The sequence below is a fragment of the Halichoerus grypus genome, chromosome 13, assembly GCF_964656455.1.
Source record: "Halichoerus grypus chromosome 13, mHalGry1.hap1.1, whole genome shotgun sequence".
NCBI classification, from domain to species: Eukaryota; Metazoa; Chordata; class Mammalia; order Carnivora; family Phocidae; genus Halichoerus; species Halichoerus grypus.
Window position 1 is genome coordinate 22,611,964 of NC_135724.1, and position 22,179 is coordinate 22,634,142.

Sequence of the window (22,179 nt, forward strand, 5' to 3'; positions counted from 1 at the left end):
TCAGAATGGCTAAAATTAACGACACAAAAAACAACAGGTGTCGGCAAGGATTCAGAGGAGTTATTTCACTCAGATAAGCAAAATTTTTAAATTTTGCACTTTTTAAAATTGCACTAATTTTTATCAAAATTGTTTTAAGTGCATCCCTTTACTCCCTGCCTTGCAGAACAAACTTCACTGAATGCTATAAAATAGTGATACTCTCAAGAGCCTTCTTGGTAGGAAGGGTAAGTTGCTCTACCCACATTGGCCATTTAAATTATGCTTAAAATATTACAAAATGAAAAAGATACTCAAAATTATGTGAACTAAATACAAGGGCAAATAGTTCTAAAGAATCTGAAAAAAATCGTATGAACATGACAACCATATATATATATTTAATATCCAATATATCTGAAAACAGACAGAGGTGCTGTCAGTGATTATAACAAAGGTATAAACAAGTATTTCTCCAGGCTAACAGGGTTATACTATATATATGGGCAGTGTGTTATATTTGTGCCATAAAGTTTCTTCTTTGAAGTCCAGTCTGGCTCCTGACAGTTTTCCAGAAAGCTTATCTGTTCATCCATCTACCCATCCATTCTAAGCTAAAGGATTACTAGTTAAGCCTTTTCTACGTGCGAAGTTTTGTGCTAGGCACTGAAAGTGTGTGAAAATGGAAACACACAGAGAAGGAGATCATAATAGTTCAAATTGCCAGATATAAATAAGTGAGGTGTATCTATAGCTGGTTCTCAACTTAGAGATTCTTGGTTCCTGAACTAGTGTTAAATTTCTAAATTTTTAGGGCACCTGCGTGGCTCAGTTTGTTGAGCACCTGCCTTCGGCTCAGGTCATGATCCCAGGATCCTGGGATCGAGTCCCACATTGGGCCCCTTGCTCAGCAAGGAGCCTGCTTGCCCTCTGCCTACCGCTGCCCCTGCTTGTGCTCTCTCGCGTGCGCTCTAATAAATAAAATAAAAATTCTAAATTTTTAGATTTACCTGAGGGCTTTGATTCACCCTCCCAAACAGATCAGTTAACTAAAACTTTGGAACGGACGATGGACTACCACAAGGATCCAAAGGACAGAGTATTAGCTGAAGCAAATGTAATAGCAGTGTTGGAGCTTACAGAAAATATTCAGGGGCAGGTAGCAGTCACCAGAAATTTACTTTTCATTCTTAGGGGGTGCAAACTGTCTTATCAGGCAACCAACATCAAAGTCTTAGAGAGAGAGGTCAGGAAGTTGAGTGTTTCAAGCCTCATTTAAGTCTGTGACAATTATAGGAAGAGATATGTACTGAAAATAGGCCAGGACACTTAGCCCCAGACACAAATGACTATGTAGTTACCTCAACCGGTTAAAAAATAATTACCATCCGGGGAAAGGACACTGTCATGGAAAGACTTCGTGTACCTAGTGGATGCAGCCAATTTTTGCAGAGAGGGCAGGATGAAAAGGAAGCTTGAGAAGGGGTCTCAATTAAGCATCAGTATTCACTCTGCTAAGGGCTCCCTGCACAGACCTAGGGTCTGATTATCCTCTCTCCTGAGAGGGAATCTTGCCAGGCCCTCCCTCAGAAGCTCATCCTCTCCTATGCTGCCTCAGGCAGCTCTGAACTCAGTTACAGCCAGATGCCACAAGAACCGCAAGATTAAGAGACAACGGAGATCTCTGATTGATACCACCGAAATGCAACCTAGGCTCAATTGCTTGACTGTGGTCACTTTCAATTGATTCCCCCAAATTTTTGCTGGAAAAAGATGCTCGACTACACAGCTTCCAATCCCTCTGGTTGCCAACTAAAGGAGTTCCTGTGCTTGTCCCAACACACTAAGGAAATGGTGACAAGATGAGGAGTCTGATGGGCACAATAGGTTCTGATTCTCAGAACCTTTGTGACTCCCTTTTCAACCCAAATTCTGGAGCTGATGTGGCTGCTTCTGCCACCATTGCTCATAGCTCCAGTTAGTTTATGTTTCCCTTCATATGCACATGGACTACTGTATGGAGAAATCCCCTTTCCCTCTGTTCAGTTTAGATAGGCCAGGGGATTTCAAAAGAAATCTTTTCTACAAAATGAATAAAATGAATAAAATAAAAAAGAATAAAACACCCACAAAAGCAGAGAAGGAAGTAAGTTCTATAGAACACCAGTCCCAATCATACTGCCCATCAGAATAACCAGGAGAACTTAAATACATATTCCCGGACCACCACACCCAACCTATAAATTAAATTTTCAAGGGGCAAGACCTATGAATCAGTATTTTTATTAAGATACTCAGATGTTTATTCATCAGCCAACACTATCTTTGGACCAAGCTTGGGAACCCCTGCTCTAATTTCCTGATCTTATCCAACTTAGTCTAGCCAAATCATCACTGATACAATTTTGTTTTATGGCAGCTGGAAGCATCCATACGCTCATCACAAAGAGATGCACAAAATTATAGAGAAGTTATTACAAGTCAAGGCCCTTTCTGGGTAAATAATAAAACATATCCTATCCCAAAACACATGTACTGATATTCTGATCATTACTGATGTAAAACGATAATAGAATCTTAACCCTGGGAGGATTTTACAGACCAAAATTTTATGTGGTGAAGAAATTCATCATAGAGAATTTCTGATTCTTGGGCTTCTGGCCTCAGCATGACTACTTCAGCTATTCGTAAGCTTGCAATTTTAAAGGTTATCTTTATCCACTTATGAAGAGCTCAAACTGATAAAAGAGTTTGTAATAGTGAGTCCATGTACCTCTTTTAATTTTTTTCAAATTGGCCCTGTTTCTGCCCTCTACAGTAACCCAGAACAAGCTGATCCCTTTATGATGACTTCTCAAATATTTGAAGACCACAGGTATGTTGTAATTTATCTTCTTTAATCATCCCCCCTCCCATAACCTTTTATATGAGCTATTATCAAGCCATCCCTTACTCATTCTGAATAACTTTGGCCTGCATACCCAATTTCACATGTGTTTTGAGCTTTAGGGATCATCTGCAATATTATTTTATTTATGTGTGTTAGGACAGTCTAGCCTACAGAAACTACACAACCCTAAAATCTCAGTGACTTAATACAATAATGTCTATATCTTGCTCACATTTATCCAACATGGCTAGCAAGGAGCTCTACTCTGCACAGTCATTCAGGGATCCAAGCTGGACCATGTAAGATCTCAAGCCTCCACAATCACTGTAGTCGTATACAAGAGAACGAGAGAGTCTCACACTACCTCATAAACATATTGCTCACAGTCCATTGGCTGAAAACTGTTGCATGGCCAGTTAATAGCAAGTGGTCTGAGCGATGTGGAGTAAACATGTAGGAGTAAGTGAATATATAATGTTGGTAATCCTCATTTTTTATTTGAAGTATAATAAGCATATCTTCTACATAAATTTATAAGACATTGATAAAAATTTAGAGCAGGACAAGTCATGGATAAAATAAAATATGAGTGCACTACTCCAGAGGCTCCTTTACCTTGACTTAGCATCTTTTGGCTGAGGATGTTCTGTGTTGATAATATACAAAGAAATCAAGACCAGGCCCAGGAGAAAATAATCCAGAACTTGCAGATTTCCCTTTCTCCACCTTATCCTCCCTAAATTCAGAGTCCATACAAAGTCATATCACAAAGAGAAATTCATATGGCCTCCTGGGGGGAAGCAACCATGCATGGATGCCAAAACTAACCAAACATACATTTACTAGCCCTGTTGAGCAGAAAACACTGAGTATTTTTGAAATCGGAGGTGTGATGGCCATCTAGTCACTGCTGCCCACAGACCACTGGGATGACTCCACTCTCCAGGCAGAATTGTTAACCATTAACTATTACATGAACCATTATCATGGTCACCATCAATTCTATGAGATCCTGAACAGATCTTAGTTCATGTAATATTGCTCCTAGAAGCGACAGCTAGAAGAAACCTTAGAGATGAAATGGCTGAACTCCTTAATTCCAAACCTAATACATGTACACATGCATATGCATACACATGCAAACAGTTCATCCATATAAGGCCTGGGGAACAGGAATTACATAGTTAGTTAATGGCACAATAGGGCAAGCATCCAAGTCTCCTCGACTTTGTCTCCATCTTCCTTGTTCTTCCCAGGTAAGGGTGGTGATCATACCATGTAATTGTAAGTCAGAGTAATGTCACACTCTAACTTCAGTCATGCTGCTTCTGCTGTCTAGAAACCTTCCCCTACACCTTTCTCTGTAAGGTGAGAGTCCACTCACCCCTAAAGATTAACTGCTATCTGGCCAATATCATTTATTCATTTTATTATCCCTATATCCCTTAGCACATAAGGACTTGAAACTGTATGAAATCAAAGGGAAAAAGTTCTGCAAGAGTCTGAGTAGACAGATCTATTAGTTTTCGACCACAGCTCACAAGCTAATTCTTCAGGGCTATTTTCACTGCCAATTTGATCAGCATTGTGAACCATAGGGAATGTCTCCAATACTCTCAGGACTGGACAGTGCAACAGCAGTGGTCTCATCAATTCCTCTTCTGCCAACAAGGAGAAACACATCCTGAGTATACCCAAGATCTAATAAGTGCATCTCACTAAGGAAATTTTACTGATTACAATGGCTTTTGAAGTGTTATTACTATAAAACATTCTAGAAAGTAGACTGTAAACACTCTAAATTCTTTCTAATGTTAAGTATTTGGAGGTTACATTTATACTGCCCCTATTCTCAACCAGAAATTCCTAGAAAGTGAGTTTTTCTACAAATATCCTTTGGTCAGTTTTCATTTAAAGAACTCAACTGTAAGTATCAATAAGAACTACTACTAGACTGTGTTCAACTATTAATCATGTTCATATTATGTACTCTCTGAACCAAATCAGACATATTCCCTTATAAGGTAAAATTTATAAAAATAACTTAATCCCTCTTCATAGCACCCCATAGTACTCCCACAATTAGTAAGGTATGAGTGATAGTTTCACCAAACTGGTCTTCCAGCCATCTTATCACTTCCAAAATAAGGAGATTTAGACTTACTATATCAGCTACCCAGGTATCCCTATGCTTTTTATTGTTTTTGTTTTAATTTTTTATTTAAATTCAATATAGGGGATACCTGGGTGGCTCAGTCAGTTAAGTGTCCAACTCTTGATTTTGATCTCAGGGTCCTGGGATCAAGCCCCACATCAGGCTCATGCTCAGCCGGAGCCTGCTTCTCTCACTCCCTTCCTCTCTCCATCTGCCCCTACCCCTGCTCATGCATTCTCACTCTCTCAAATAGATAAATATCTCTTTAAAATAAATAAATTCAATTTAGTTAACATATAGTGTATTATCAGTTTCAGGGATAGAAGTTAGTGATTGATCAGTCTTATATAATACCCAGTGCTCATTACATCAGGCACCCTCCTTAATGCCCATTACCCACTTACTCCATTCCTCTACCTACCTCCCCTCCAGCAACCCTCAGATTGTTTCCTATAGTTAAGAGTCTCTTTTGGTTTGCCGCCTCTGTTTTTATTTTTCCTTCTCTTCCTGTATATTCATCTGTTTTGTTTCTTAAATTCCACATAGGAGTGAAATCATATGGTATTTGTCTTTCTCTGACTTATTTCACTTAGAATACCCTCCAGTTCCATTCACATCATTACAAATGGCAAGATTTTATTCTTTTTGATAGCTGAGTAATATTCTATTGTGTGTGTGTATACACACACACACACACACATATACCACATCTTCTTTATTCATTCATCTGTCGATGGACATCTGGGCTCTTTCCATAGTTTGGCTATTGTGGACATTGCTGCTATAAACACTTGGTTGTTTATCTGCCCCTTCAGATCACTACATTTGTATCTCTGGGGTCAATACCCAGTAGTGCAATTGCTGGGTTGTAGGGTAGCTCTATTTTTAACTTTTTGAAGATCCTCCATACTGTTTTCCAGAGTGGCTGCACCAGTTTGCATTCCCACCAACAATGTAGCAGGGTTCCCCTTCCTCCGCATTCTACCCAACACCTCTTATTTCCTGTCTTGTTAATTTTAGCCATTCTGACCAGTATGAAGTGGTATCTCATTGTGGGTTGGCTTTGTATTTCCCTGACAACAAGTGATGTTGAGCATCTTTTCATGTATCTGTTAGCCATTTGTATGTCTTCTTTGGAGAAATATCTGTTCATGTCTTTATGTTATTTTTTAAAAGGCGGAAATGTATAATTTCTCAAGACTATTTTAAGAGTCTGTGTGTGTCCACTCTTTTTGCCATCTGAGTTTATAGTATTTATGACATATATAAATACCAATGGTTTTAATTTGTATTTACCTATCTTATTGTTTTCTATTGTATTCATTTAAGACACAAGAGAGATCAAAATTTCTAAGCATAAAAATTTCTAAGCATAAAAAATTTATATCAGAATTTTAAGGGATAATTAATGTATGATATTCTAATTAGTTTTATTAATTTTCTGGCATCTAGGTTATAGAAAATTACTAAGACTTCTGCGATCAGATATTTTTAAACAAATTTACAGCAGTGGAAACATTTAGGGAGTGGGGCATGACATTCAGAGACACACCTTTCCAAATACAGTTTACCTTACTTCCACTAACTAGTTTATGACTCAAAACAGAGACATCAAGGAAATGGATGATGGCAATAAAAATTAAACTGTTATACAGAGTCTCTATACTTTCTAGAGGTTTCAAAAGCCAGGAACTGTTAACTGGTCTCCATGCTCTTTTCTTGACGGGCTTAAAATCTACTAGGCAAGGAAAGATACATTCAAAAATTTGTGTAAATGGAGAAGTACACAGAAAGGAAATGAGGGCTTCAAGCACTTAGGCATTTTAGGGAGCAGTTAGCACTTCAAGGTGGGTGGGCCACAGGGTGAAGAGGAGAACAGGGGAAGAGATGAAGGTGGAGACTGACAAGGATTCATCAGCTGTCATATGAAAGCAACTGGACTTCATCTTAAAAATAAGGAACCCACTGAAGAGTTTTAAGGGGGAGAGGAGATAATATGATGAATTAATATTGTTGATTTTAGTTTTTAAAAGCTAAATCTTGCGTATGGTATTTTAAATTGCTAAACCACATGTACAATATACCAATGTTATAAACAAACCTATAGGTGTTTGTATGTGGTTTATATGCATAGAAAAAAGGAACCATGTTCAAAACAGCCTCAGTAGTTACCACCATGGAGAGAGGAAGGGAGTGAGAGGGGTGATGAGAGGGGACTTTTTACTTTATAAATATATTATTTGAATTTTCCCAACAAGCATCTACTTACTTTTTAAATTAAAAAGAAAGCTCAATCTGGCAGCAGTGTTGATGTGCAAGACCAGAATTGAAGAAACCAATTAAGAAGCTGTTGCACAATTTAATAGTCCAAATGATAGACAATGAGAGTCTAAACAGAATCAGTAGCATCAGAGAGAGGAGGAGGTGGATTTTAACTATATTAAGGATGTAGACTAAGGAATGTGGTGATGTTGGCTCTGGAATGAATAAGAGGAGGTTAAAATATATATCTGTCTACTCAGACTCTTGCAGAACTTTTTCCCTTTGATGGAAGAAATAACCTGGCCTACCTCTCCTCTCAGTCTCCTACCTCCATTCTCCTGACTCCTACTGGCTAAGCCCAATCAGCAGGAAGGCAGAGGTCAAGGGAGTTCTGGATGATGCAAGTTCACAGAAACCAGCCTCCAGGAACACAGAGGTAAGAAGAGGAATATTGAGAACGAATCTGCAAAAGAACAGTCATCACCACATGGATTCCTGTTCAAGGATCTCCTCTGGGGAGTCTACAATGACCTGGAGGAGGAAGAACAAAACAACACACATGAAATGATTATGAAGAAGCTGTCCTGGACTTGGGATCATTGAGACATGGGTTCCAACCCCTACTCTGCCACTTACTGGCTCTGTGACTGGACAATTGATAATATTTCTCTAAGCCTTCAACTGTAAAATGAAGATAAAAATACTGAGTGTAGAGGATTATCATGACAATTAGACATTTTATGTAAATGTTTAACCCAATGCTTGTTGCAAACTAAGCTTCGTGAATGTTAAGAGGAAAAGGGGATGATGACGATGACTATGAATGGCAATGGTTGTTCATTCAGATCCTAAAAAGGATTAGTATGAGCTAGAATAGACTGGGGTTTTCAGGTACAGCTTGAATGATAGGCAAGATACAAGGAAGTGCGTGGGGAATACAAGCATTTTTTACTGAGGACATAGAGTTCTGAACAGCCTAGTGTGTGGATGACTATAAGAGAATTGATAGATTCGGGGGCTTACTTATTCTCACGCCATCTCTGAGAGCCAGCAGCCCAGGAAAGAGACACATCCTATGTCTGTCACCACAATCTCCTCCTGTAGGCTGACCTTATGGCCATCGGCTCTCACTTCTCTGCTAAGAAATTATCTTTGAACGCTTGAGTATGCTTTTTCCTTGAAGAGCTGAATACAATTCTGCAATTGTATTGCAGAATTCCTAATGTTAAAAGAACAAATCTCGGGAATACACATTGTCCTGACTCAAGTCAGAGCAGAGAATGTAGCTCAAAGAAACTGAACCAAGACCTAATTTTCACAAAGTCTTCCTTGACAAAAAAAAAAAAAAAAAAAAAAAAAAAAAACGGCTTCTAGTACTCTCCAAATGCCTTTGATTTCCAACAGCAAAATTCTAATGTACTCCTTCTATTCTCATGTCTCTTAATATCTGCCTCATTTTATGTCCTAGTTGTTACAAGTATGCTGGTGTTAACACCCCTAACACACTGTAAGGTCATTAAAAGATCATTTCCCTCTTATCTATTGCAACTGTAGTTCCCAAGTACAAACTTGTACCAGAATCACCTGGGATACTTGTTAAAATACAGACTCAAAGACAAGGTGCTTTAATTCTGCCAGTCTAGGATGAGACCCAGAGACCTTTTTTTTTTTTTTAAGTTTTCCAAAGAATTCATATATGCTTTCATTTTGAGGAACATCCAATACTCAGCTATTAGGACATTATCTTCAATACCTATGCCCAGTGACTAGTAAAGAAAATAGGAAAAGGAAGTGGCTCAATTAGAAGAATGTTCTTTTATCCCATGCTAAGACATTTTATTCTGAAAACAGAAATGTGGAAAATGTTTAGAAAGGAAAGGGACATAGTAAAGTACATGTTTTACATAAACCAGTCTAAAGAAAATTCCTGAGGCTGAGCAGTAATTTTGGCAGTAAGTCGGTTTGAACTGGGGGCAGCTGAAGTGGAAAGAAGGGAAAAGATGTGAACATTTCAGTAAAAATAAACAGGAATTGGGATGCCTGGGTGGCTCAGTTGGTTAAGCGTCTGCCTTTGGCTCAGGTCATGATCCTGGGGTCCTGGGATCAGGTCCCGCCATCGGGCTCCCTGCTCAGCGGGGAGCCTGCTTCTCCCTCTGCCTGCTGCTCCCCCCTGCTTGTGCTCTCTCTCTGACAAAAATCTTTAAAAAAAAAAAAAACAAAACAGGGATTAATGATCAAGTAGATGTGGGGAGGAAAGGCAGACGGAAATGACAAATAACCACTGTGTTTCTGACTTGAGCATATGGGTAGAAAGAGATCAGAGTGGAATTACAGAAAGTGTAACAGACTTAGAGTTGGGGAAATTGTAGGAAGGTTGTTAGCCAAATGATCAAGTTGACTTTCAGGATCCAATATCATGCCCACATTATTGTATATCATGATACACTAACCTCAGAAGAGCCAACCAGGTCCCAGGTTTAAATGCGGGAATCATTGGGATACAGGTGTTAGAGGAAGCCATGTATGGATCACAGTACTCCAGGGAGTGTATGTTGATTGAAAGAAGGTGTACTAAGGAAGGAACACATCTGTGAAATAGGTTGAAGATAAAGGGCAACCAAAAGGAGGTTAGGAAAAGTAATCAGATAATTTAAAGAAAAACCAATGCAAAGAAAAAGCTGTAAAATCATAGGTAATGAGCTACCCATCACAGGAGTTATTCATGCAGAAGACACATGTCATAATTGGATAGTGGTTGCATTAGGCACAGGGCTGAGTCCAGTGCAGGGGGAATAATATCAATACAGAGATATCAGAGAGGAAAAAAAAAAATCAAACGGATCTATTTTTCACCATTTACTATTTAAATGATCTTGGAGGAATTAAATGATCTCTTGAAGCCTCTTTTTTTAATTTTATGCTCTAAGTATCCATTTCATAGAACTGTTGTAAAGATGAAAATATTAAAGGGATTCTTCAAATGTCCACTCCCTTTCCTACTTTAAATCCATATATAAAAATTCAAGCAAGTCTGACAAAATGTCTTTCATTAGGTATATGTCCAAGCCTTCTCATTTTACAAGGCCCTAATGACCACACGACTTTCAATTCTGTTGTCATGTCCTCTCTATATAAATAATGGGTATATTTTTGGATGTTGCAGAACAGGTTATTGTGTTGGGAGAGGATTGGACAGTATTTCCAAATCTAACATTAATACTGCATTCTAGAAGATAGGAAGGAACTAAAATTAAGCTTCTCCCCAGCAGTTTGTGAAAGCCATTCTTTTTATCCTCTTGAAATTTGGGACCGTTGCCCATCTTTTTTCTGGCATCTATCCTATTCTCTTGATTTCTGAAAGATTATCAGCAGGTTATATACAAACCATCATAATTTTTACAGCAGAAAATATCTTTTCCTCCTAGGTAAAATAACAAGTTTTAATTTTCTTTTACCTAAATGCCAACAAAAGAAAGAAGCCATTTAATTATTTGTCTTTTAAAACATGTTTTTCATTGCATTTGCAAAGGTTTACAAGGAATACATCTAGTGCTTAATTGCTTGTAGCTAGGGAATACAATTATTCTTCTGGAGTCTACCAAATATTTATTGTGATTGCCTCTGCCTAGGTTTCAGGCTCATACCACAAAGATTGAAACTAATTGAGCCCAAACCCCAAAGCTATTAAATGATGGCAGATTTGTGTTGAAAAACAGGGGTAATGTCAAGCCTTTGACACGGGGGGGGGGGGGGGGGGGGAGGGGGAGTGGTGTTAATGTATTTTGTTGTGCTGCTAGAAAAAACTGATTGACAGAATTCATTCTTTGCCACATAATTATGTACTTCTTTGTTGACCCATCTGGTCCCCTTAACAGTGTGCTAATACCATCATAAAACAATCAGATTAAATTGGTCTTCTGGTGATCAATGGTTAATATGGTTTCATACAAATTATTCTTAGACTGTGAAGCCTATTAAATTTCCTATTAAAATTATAAACAGAGTACCACATATTGACAGGGCTTTTCCCAATATTTGGGTGTGTGGACTAGAAATCATAAAGTCTTTCAGCACCTTTTGGACAGCATTTCTCACAGAGTACTATTTAAGCTCAAAGGCTCCTGGTTTCCCCCTGCTTATACCTAACATTCCTTACAGATATACAATTATCCATCTTCAGCTATCTTTTACTCGCAACCCATCTCTACTTAAAACCACAGCAGCTCATATTATTAGAATAAAAATCTTACTAAGAGTAAATAAATTAAGGAACGCTAACAGAAGTACATAGCAATAGTTGTTAAAAAGGGAAAGGTATAACAAAACAAAAACAACAACAACAACAACAAAAACCCCAGCAATTTCAGAGTTCCAGAAGTCAGAAAAAGGGCCCTGAGTTGCAAAAGAGGCAACACTTACTCATAGGAACTTCAGCTATTCTATCTCCTAGATAGCTCCTCATTTCCATCCTCAATACCCTAAGTCAGAATCTCATCTTCCACCTTACCCTGAGCCAGTCCATACTGACTCCTCCTAAAGCACAGAATTGATCTTGTCACTCTCCTACCTCAGCTTCTTTGAGGACTTCCCCTTACTTACAACAAAGTGCCAATTTCCAAGAATGCTATTCAAGCTTTCCATATTCTTCTCCCTATGTGTGACTTATCTATTAGTGTAGCCCTCATACACTCAGAACTCTAGCCACCCGAACACACTCCTGGTCCTAGAGCATGACAGGCTGTTACATGTCTCTGCCTCCTCACCATGAAATTTTTTGTCTCTGATTCTCTTCCCCACAGTTTGTTGTTGTTAAATCTATTCAATAACCATACCAAGTGGAGTTAATCATATGCAAACTCTATGACCCAATCATTTCATTCTCAGATACATACTCAAGAAATATGTATATATCTGCACATCAAAAAGCATGTACAAGAAATATTCTTAGCATCATTATTTGTAAGAACCAAATGCAAGTGGAAACAAGCTTACATCAACATTCAGGTACATAAGTGCAGTAAATACATCAAATGGAATACCACAGAACAATGAAAATTAATGAAAAGCTACAATATGCAACAACACTTAGAAACAAAATGTTAGAACAAAAGAGCCCAATATGGAAGAATACATACTGTGTAATTATACTTTTATATAAAGTTCAGGTATGGATGAAACTAGTCTGTGGTGTTAAATGTCAGGATAATTGTTACTCTCAAGGAGGAAGGAGGGACAGTAACTGGAAGGACGCATGAGGACTTTAAGATTCTCAAAATGTTTTACTTCTACTTCAAAATAACTCATCTACCTGTACACTTAAGGTTTGTGCATGTTTCTGTATGTGTGTTATACAGAGTGAAGTTTTTTTTTTCCATTCCTATTTTTCAAAGTCAAGATCAATTACTATCTTTTCCTTAAAGTCTCAGCTGATCACTCTCATTCAGAATTAGTTTTTCTCTGAGTTCCCTACGGACCTAATTTTTCTCTCTCAAGGCATTTAATTAACATACCTTGAATTTCAGGCATGATGATTACATATGACATGGGTTAGGTAATTGAAAAGAAAGACCCCTTTTTAAAAAAGCAAAGAAATAGAGAAAATTGGGAAGATGTGATGACTAAATCTGGGTTTGGGTGGACCCCTCAACCTAACAATAGTCAACAATTATCCTGACCAGGTCCTTCTGCTGAAGTCAAAAATTCCTCCTCCTCACATGTGTCCTTTACCCAGCTATGCAATGGTGTTTTTTTTTTTTTCTTGGTGAAACAGGATACAATATGTTGTATGTTTCCAAATATCGGAAAGCAAGGAACAAAGCAGCACCTGGCAAATGAAGCATGTCACCCTGACCCAATGTTGTGCTTCACATATTTACAGGGACATGGTTCATGAAAACCAGCTAAGCCATCTCCCAGAGCTCAGCAGTGACATTCAGTACCCTCAGTTCAAGTTTTCCAGGGGCATGAATTGAAGCTATCAGCTTCATCGATACTTAGCAAACTTAGACTGCAGAAACTCTTTCTATTGCTCATACCCTCACAATCAGCCATACTTTTGCAGGAAAATCCATTTCAGTGCCTTTTGTAATCCCAGGTGGCTAAGATGTCAGCTTCCCAGGGGCATTTGTAAGTTGCCTTGAAGCCAGTTAGTCCTGACCCTCTTTCTCAGACAAAACAATCCTCCTGAGACTGAGTTTTTCTATAAAGTCACAGAGCTGTCCTAGATGGCTGCATCACTTAACTCTCTGTGCTCAGGCCTGTCTTCCCCTCTATCTGTATCCCCCGCCCAACACACATGTATTATGAGCTTACTAAGGACAAACTGTGTCATTCCCCACAGCACTTTGCCCATTGTAAATAGTTGTTTCTTGACCAACTGGATGAAATATGGAAGAGTGTGGAAATCATTTTCATTCCCCTGGCTCAGTTTTTCAAAGTATATGGAATGGACCATTATTCATCTGAGCCAGAAAGATGCTCTCAGCTTTTAAATGCCCAACTGCAATTTTTTTTTTCTTTACTCAATTCCTATTTTAAATGAAGGAAGGAAGGGGACTTTCAAAGTTGCATTTAGACATGCTCCCCAAAGCCTGGAAGCATGTGTTGAGCAGTGGAAATATGACCTTCACAGTATTTAATCAACACAGGAGAAATGTTCAGACTTTCAACAATACTGTCTGGTCTGCCCCTTGCTCCCTACTTATGAGGCACAAAGTCCTCACTGACAATTACTGCCTACTTCTTTTTAACAAATGTAAAAGCTATTTTGATGTTTCTTCTTCTTTTGACTATTTTCCCTCAGGAACACCATAGTTTGGATTCCTACTGTTTAGGCTAGTTGTTTTGTTGCATATGTTTTTTTGCTTTGTTCATTTCAATCTACTCTTTTGATAGAGCTCCTAGTTGAAATGTTTAAGTTTCTAAGCCACTAAATCTTATTCATTTATTCAATGGAGGTTTGGCTATCCCAATCCTTCTTTATTGTTGCTGAGGCAGGTGTGTATGCCTGTTATTTCTAAACAGACATGGATCTGGTCTTCCCTTAGGCAGGAAAAACACCGGGATTTTGTGCTTAGGCTAGCGCTCTAACCAACTTACCAAACCCCAATTTTCAAAGGCTCAATGCTACAAATGTTTATATTTCATGTATATACCATCCCCCAGGGCCTGGGAGACTGCTCCATCCCATCAGTGGAAGGGGAAAGAGAACAGAGAAGGCATGATGACTTCATTCAAAACTAAAGCAGGCCCAGAAATTATAGGCATCTTCCTGTCCACATCCCCTTAGCAATGGTCTGGGAAATGTAGTCCCAAGAGGAGTCCCTGCCTCCTCACAAAAACTCCAAGTTATGAGAGGGTGAGCAAGAAATTTTGGTGGACAGTTAGCCAACTCCACCATGGTGCCCACAAGGTTCTCCCTTGACTCTTTACGGGATTCATAACATCTTCCTCTCCCAACTTTATTCATCATCTAACGAAACACTTTTTGCAAATTATTATTGCAAAAAATCAATTTTAAAAATAAGTGTACACAAATTTAGGCACAGTACCAGGCCTTGGGAATATAAAGATGTGGTCCCTGTCCTCAAGGATCCCAGTTCTGGTCCTAAATCTAGAAATTGAATTGGCAAAGCAATATATCTGAACATCCATGGAAGACATGTTAATTATTAAATGAATATCTAATTACAAGTGATTAAACTTTTTAAGAGGAGAAATGCTGGGTAGCATGGAAGGAAAACAGAAGGATCTTAGTTTGGAGGGGAGATTGATGAAGCAATTCTTCAAAGAAGGACCAATCTTTTACTTGACTGGTCTTCAACATTTTGTTCACATTTCCCCAAAAATAATTTTGAATTACTATGCACCCACTCCCATTTTTAAGTTGATAACTGAAGTTTTCCATTGTAACCTGGCATGAAAAAGCTTTAATAGAAATACTTCTCTTTTTTGCCACAAATCCACATTTATTCAACTTCTACCTTAGAATTTTAGGTGTCTTATGCTTGAAAGGTTTTTAAATTTCTCATTCTATAATACATCTCTGCAAAAATATTTACCTAAAGTCAAATTCAATTTTTGAAGTATTTTCTTTAAGACTTTAGTTGTTAATCACTGTTTGTTTTCTGGATGGCGATACTATTAGCATATAATCGATAAAGGTGGAGAAGAGAACAGCAGGTGCCAAGGGTCAGACTGTGGGGAATGTTCTACTTCAAAAGGGAAGCAAGGAGAGAATTTTGGGGGATTTGATTTGGGGGCATTTACACAATCCTTTGTATTTATCAAAATTCATAGAACTCAGTAACAAAAAAATCAATTTTAAAAATAAGTGTATACAAATTTAAAGAGAGAAGTAACATTGATGTTTGACATTTTTTTCTTTGTAGCTACTCTCTTTTTCCCTTCTGAAACTCCAAAGCTTTCATTTTAGCCAGGTGTAAATTTTTCTCTAAAGAGATCTTTCCCTCGACATTACGTATTTTACTCAACTCACTGCTACCATCTTATTTAGATTCCGCAAATTTTGAAAGGCATTATACTTTTGATCCTGCCCAGTTGAGAAGTTCACTTTCCTCCTACTTGATAGGCTAGCATTTGAAAAGAGACTAAATAGTATGAGTGGCAAAGTATCATGCCATAAAGAGAAAAAAAATATCCAAATATGCATAGACATTATCTTTATTGAGTACTTTTCAGCAAGTTACTCTTTTAAATCCTAGGCATTAGGATTAAGACTCCAGATATTTTCTCCCAAGGCATTGATATGTCTATTTGACCTCTATTGCACATTTTTTTTTCCTTTTTCCTTTATATACTTCAGGTCTCAGAAGTTTTATAAACATATAAGGACTCTGACTTGTGCAGAGATGTGAACAAATACTGCAGTAAGATAACCTAATATTGTACAACAGCCTGATGGGTCAAATGTCTCACCACCAGAGAGCTGATGCCAGCATCCACATCAGTCAGCTGTCACCCCATAACCAGAATACCATCCAGAAGATGGCAGCGTAGGAGTATCCTGAACTTATCTCCTCCCACAGACACACCAAATCTATAGCTACATATGGATCATTTTCCTTTGAAAAAGATCTGAAAACTACATCAACTGCTTCTCCACAACAAAAAACATAAAGACCACATTGAGACGAGGAGGAGAGACAGAGTTGGTCTCATCAAAAATCCCAACCCAGTGGGGCAACACACAATAGGGAGGAATCTCTGGTATTTCTCCTGGAAGAGCAAGGTGTTTGTACCCCATATCAAGCACCCCAACCCCTGGGATCTGGACAACAAAGATGAGCCCCTAAAACACCTAGCTTAGAAAACCAACAGGGCTGATGTCCAGAGGTCCCAAAGTGCTCAAGGAAACGGAAATTCCCTTTCTGAAGGGCTTGCATACAGTATCACCCCAGAGGAAAACAGCAGTTTGAAAAGCACCTAGGCTATATGTAAAAGAAATGCATTTGCTAATCTAGAAGCATCTACTGGAAGAATGGGTTATGGTTGAAATTATCCCCAGAGAGGGAAGCACTGGTGGGTGCCAATTTTGCTGCTAACATAGGTAAGCTAGCTTAGACATGGCACTTCCTGCCACCTTGCTAAAACAGGATGGGGCAGGCATTCACACCACTATCCTGCTGCCTTGCTGAAGTCAGAGAACATGTATGGTTCCAGTACTCTCCTGCTTCCTGGCTGGGGCAGGCAAGTATGAACCATCACAGTATTCTCTTGTTCCCTAAAGTCAATAAATATGGGAAGTTGTAACATCCCCTGCTCCCTGGCCAGGGCTGGTGAGTGGAAGCAATCATGGCATTCGTCTACCCCCAACCTAAAGCTGGTACATGCACAGAGGTAAGGTACTCTTTCACTGCATTCCTGAAGTTCACAGAAGGACACCATCAAGACATTTTCCCACTTCCTTTCTGAAGCCAGTGAGTGAGCCTTGCCCCTCTACCTCCACCTTGCAAAAGGCAAGCACAATTCACACAGGGAATATTCTTGATTGTCTGGCTCTGGTGGCCAAGGGGATGGGCATTCCTGAGCTGCACCAGAAAGTAACAATGGGAAAGACTGTTCTTGGCAGGCCATCATACCCAGGGCACTACACAGACAGTAGACTGAAACACAACCCCAGTCTTCCTATGAAAAGGCCTGTTTTACTTAGCCTGGGACTTCAGCCTGAGAGACAGGCTTCAGGTTTCCTACACATCTAGAAGCTAAGGAAGTGCTCCCAGGGAAGATAATCAGGGAGAAACAATCTTTGCATATCTTTTTGGCCTTGCTACAATTTGATGAGAGATGAGACTTCACAGAAAGGAGTTTCTATGCTTATTTCTACACTTCCCCAATTTTTTTTTTACAACTGTTGCCCAGGATACATCTCCAGATATCCTGATCTAGAGGCCAGCAGTGTTTACAACTGTGGCCCCATAGGATGGTATATTTATTTGCATACTTTAAAAGCTGCTGCTTGAGAGTTTGGCTTCCAATCAGCCTGAAACTAGAGGCTAAGATTCCTCCCCTCGGAATGATCACTTCATATAGGTCTCAGCACACCCTCAACAATAAAGATATATCAAAAATAAAGCAAGAAGTTTAGACAATCACGAAGGTTTTGAGAGACAACCAAGAGCTAGAGCAGGGTAAATGAGAAGCTTCATCATCCACATGAGGCCACTCCTTCAACACAGGGATAGCTGCCTCACCTTATACACAGACACAAAAAGAGAGAGAGAGTCAAGTAAAATGAGAAGAGAGAAATATGTTCCAAATGAAAGAACAAAACAAAACCTCAGACAGACCTTAATGATACAAAGATAAGTAATTTGCCTGATAAAGAATTCCAAAGCAATGGTCATAAAGATGCTCACTGATCTTGGGAGAAGAATGAACACATTGAGAACTTCAACAAAGAGAGAAAATGCAAGAAAGTACTAAAGAGACATCACAGAACTGAAGAATAACTGAACTGAAAATACACTAGAAGGGTTCAAAAGAAGACTGGATGAAGCAGAAAAATCAGTGAGTTGGAAGACAAAGCAAGAGAACTCACACAGAGCAGCAGAAAGGAAAAACCATTTTTTTAAGAACAAAGGTAACTTAAGGGACCTACGGGACATCAAGCAGAATATTTGCATTATAAATCCCAGAAGGAGAAAAGAAAGGAGCAGAAAACTTGTTTAAAGAAATAAACAAAGCTGAAAACTTCCCTAACCTAGGAAGGAAATAGATATCCAGATTCAGGAAGCCCAGAGAATTCCAAAATTGATGAACCCAAAGAGAACCACACCAACACACATCATAATTAAAATGTCCAAAGTTAAAGACAATTGTAAAAGCAGGAGAAAAAGAAATTATTATATACAAGGGAAACCCCATAAGACTATCAATAGATTACTCAGCAGAAACTTTGCAGTCTAGAAGAGAGTGGCAGGACATATTCAAAGTGCTGAAAGGAAAAAACTTGCAACCAAAAATACTCTACCTAGCAAGGTTATAATTCAGAATTGAAGGAGAGATAAAGAGTTTTCCAGATAAGCAAAAGCTAAAGTTTATCACTACTAAACTGGCTTTACAACAAATGTTATGGGACTTCTTTAAGCTGAAAAGAAATGGAACTAATTAATAACGAGAAACCATACAAAAGTAAAACATTGGAAAAGATAAACATAGTAAAGGCAGTGGATTAGTCATTTATAAAGCTACTATTAAGATTAACTAAAACCACAATAATTAGTTAAGGGATACATAAAATGAAAAGATGTAAAATGTGACATTGAAAACATAAAACATGGGGGAAGAGAGTAAAAATGTAGTTTTGGAATGTGTTCAAATTTAAATTTCTATCAACTTAAAATACATGGTTATAATATACATAGGATAATATATGAACTTCACACAGTAACCACAAAGCAAAAAATTAAATACACAAGAGAAAATGAGAAAAGAATCAAGTTACATAACACTAAAAAAAGTCATCAAACTACAAGGGAGGAGAGAAAGAAAAAGAAAGGAACAGAGGAGGTATAAAAACAGCCAGAAAGCAATTAACAAAATGTGAATAAGTACATATCTGTCAATAATTACTTTAAATGTAAATAGATTATATTCTCCAATCAAAACAATAAAGTGGCTTGAATGGATAAAAAGACACATATATATAATACCTACAAGAGACTTAATTTAGAAGGACATATTCAGACTAAAAGCAAAGGGATGGAAAAAAGATATTCCTTGAAAATGGAAACACAAAGAAAGCTAGTGTGGCTATACACATATTGGACAATATAGACTTTAAAACAAAGACTCAAAAGAAAAAGACAAAGAGGGGCACTACATAATGATAAAAGGGTCAATCTAGCAAGAAGCTATAATGTTTACAAATATACACTCTTCCCACATAGGAGCACCAAAACGTATAAAACAAATATTAACAGACCTAAGAGAGAAACTGACAGCAATACATTAATAGCAGGGGAATTTAACACCCCACTTGCATCAATGGATAGATCATCCAGACAGAAAATCAATAAGGAAACACCTTAAAGAAACAAATAAAAGAATGAAGCCCAAAGAGTAATAAAGATCAGAGTGAAAATAGAGACTAAAAAAACAACAGAAAAGATCAATGAAGTTAAGAGGCTGGTTCTTTGAATGAACAAACAAAACTGTCAAACCTTTAGCTAGACTCACCAAAGGAAAAAAGGTCTCAAAAGAAAAAAATGAAAGAGGAGTCACAACTATGACAGAAATCCAAAAAATAAGAGACTACTATGAACAATGATATGCCAACAAGTTGGACAACTTAGAAGAAATGAATAAATTCCTAGAAACTTACAATCTTCTGAGACTGAATCATAAAGAAATAGAAAAGCTGAAGAAACCAATTATTAGTAAGGAGATTGAATTAGTAATTAACAATCTCCGAACAGAAGTCTAGGACCAGACAGCTTCACTGGTGAATTCTACCAAACATTCAAAGAGGATTTAAAACCTATCCTTCTCAAACTTCTCCAAAAAATTGAAAAGTAGGGAATGCTTCTAAATTTATTTTATGAGGCAAGCATTACCCTGACACCAAAACCGGACAAGGATGTGTCTAATAACACAGATGCAAAAATCCTCAGCAAAATATTAACAAACTAATTTCAGCAATATATTACAAGGATCATACATCATGATCAAGGGGATTTATTCCAGGGATGCAAGAATGGCTCAAGAGCTGTACATCAAGCAGCATGATACACCACAGTAACAAAATGAAAGATGAAAATCATACCACCATTTCAGTAGATGCAAAAAAAAAAAAAAAAGGTATGACAAAATTCAACATCCTTTTATGATGGAAACTCTCTTAGAGGAGACGTACCACAACATAACAAAGGCCATATGTGACAAACCCACAGCTAATATCAACCTCAATGGTAAAAAACTGAAAGCCTTTCCTCTAAGATCAGGAACAAAACAAGGACGCCCACTCTCACCCTTTTAATTCAACATAGTATTGGAAATCCTAGCCATAGGAATTAGACAAGAAATAGAAGGCACACAAATTGGAAAGGAAGAAGTAAAACTGTTAGCTTTTTGTAGGTGATAGGACAGAATACATAGAAAACCCTAAACACTTCACCAAAAAAAAAAAAAAAAAAACTGTTAGGACTAATAAATGAAATCAGTAAAGTTGCAGGATACAAAATTAATACACTACAGGTGGGGAAGGATTGCTGGCAAGATCCCCAGGGAAGGCTCACACACCGGCCCCCACCCAGTCAGCCCAGCTCATCCGGGATAAGGACGATACTCATCTTCAACAACCACGGAAAGCTGTGGCGCGGCAAGTTCGACCAGCCCTACTGGGAAGATATATAACAGCAAAACATCGGCAAGATGTTCCATTTGATATCTAAGGGATGAAAACATTGGTAATTTCCTACAAGGAGTATTGTTAATTGGACAATCTGACAACAAACTGGTTTACAAACATTATACAACATTATATTTTGGCTTGTGTGTGGATTCTTCAGAAAATGAACTTGGCATTTTGGATCTAGTTCAAGTATTTGTGGAAACATTAGACCAGTGTTTTGAATATGTCTCTGAACTGGACTTAATTTTCCATGTAGACAAGGTTCACTATATTCTTTTTCTTTAAAGATTTATTTGAGAGAGAGAATGTGAGCAGGGGGAGGGGCAAGGGGAGAGAGAGAATCCTCAGCAGACTCCCCATTGAGTACAGAGCCCCACAAGGGGCTCGATTCCAGGACCCTGAGATCATGATGGAGCTGAAACCAAGAGTCTGACGCTCAACCAACTGAGCCACCCAGGCACCCCAAGGTTCACAATACTCTTCCAGAAATGGTGATGGAGACCAACTTGGATGCGATTGTTACACAAACTGATGCACAAAATAAACTGGAGAAATCCTAGGCTGGCTTAGAGGGAGCTCCGGCCCATGCTCTATCACCTGTAAAGAATATGAATCTTCCTGAGATCCCAAGAAATATTAACATTGGTGACATCAGTATAAAAGTGCCAAAGCTGCCCTCTTTTAAATAAAAAATTAAAAAGGCCACTCCCAGGTAAAATCCCAAGGGAAATGTCATATAAGTTTACCATGTAGTTGTTTACCAAAAATAGAGGCAGAGAGTCTTAACTTTTGCTCTTCGATTTAAGTCAGGTACTATACAGACGTGTAAAATCAATACGGAAGTTCAATGTTGCTTTTCTTGCTCAGTGATTTTGAAGAAATTGAGTAGTTCCAGTGTGATACTTTTTTTCTAAACTGCATTCCTATGCCCACCTAAGCCATGCCTCTTTGGCTACTACAGTATTTCAAAAGTGTTTGAGATATTTCCCTACATTATGTATAATCCAAAATGTTGGTGTT

General features: G+C 38.2%; 1 pseudogene; it reads left to right on the forward strand.

Annotated features, from left to right (window-relative positions):
* The first annotated feature begins 1,048 nt into the window (after positions 1–1,048).
* Positions 1,049–21,848, forward strand: LOC118537836 (AP-3 complex subunit sigma-1-like; annotated as a pseudogene).
* The last annotated feature ends 331 nt before the right edge of the window (positions 21,849–22,179 follow it).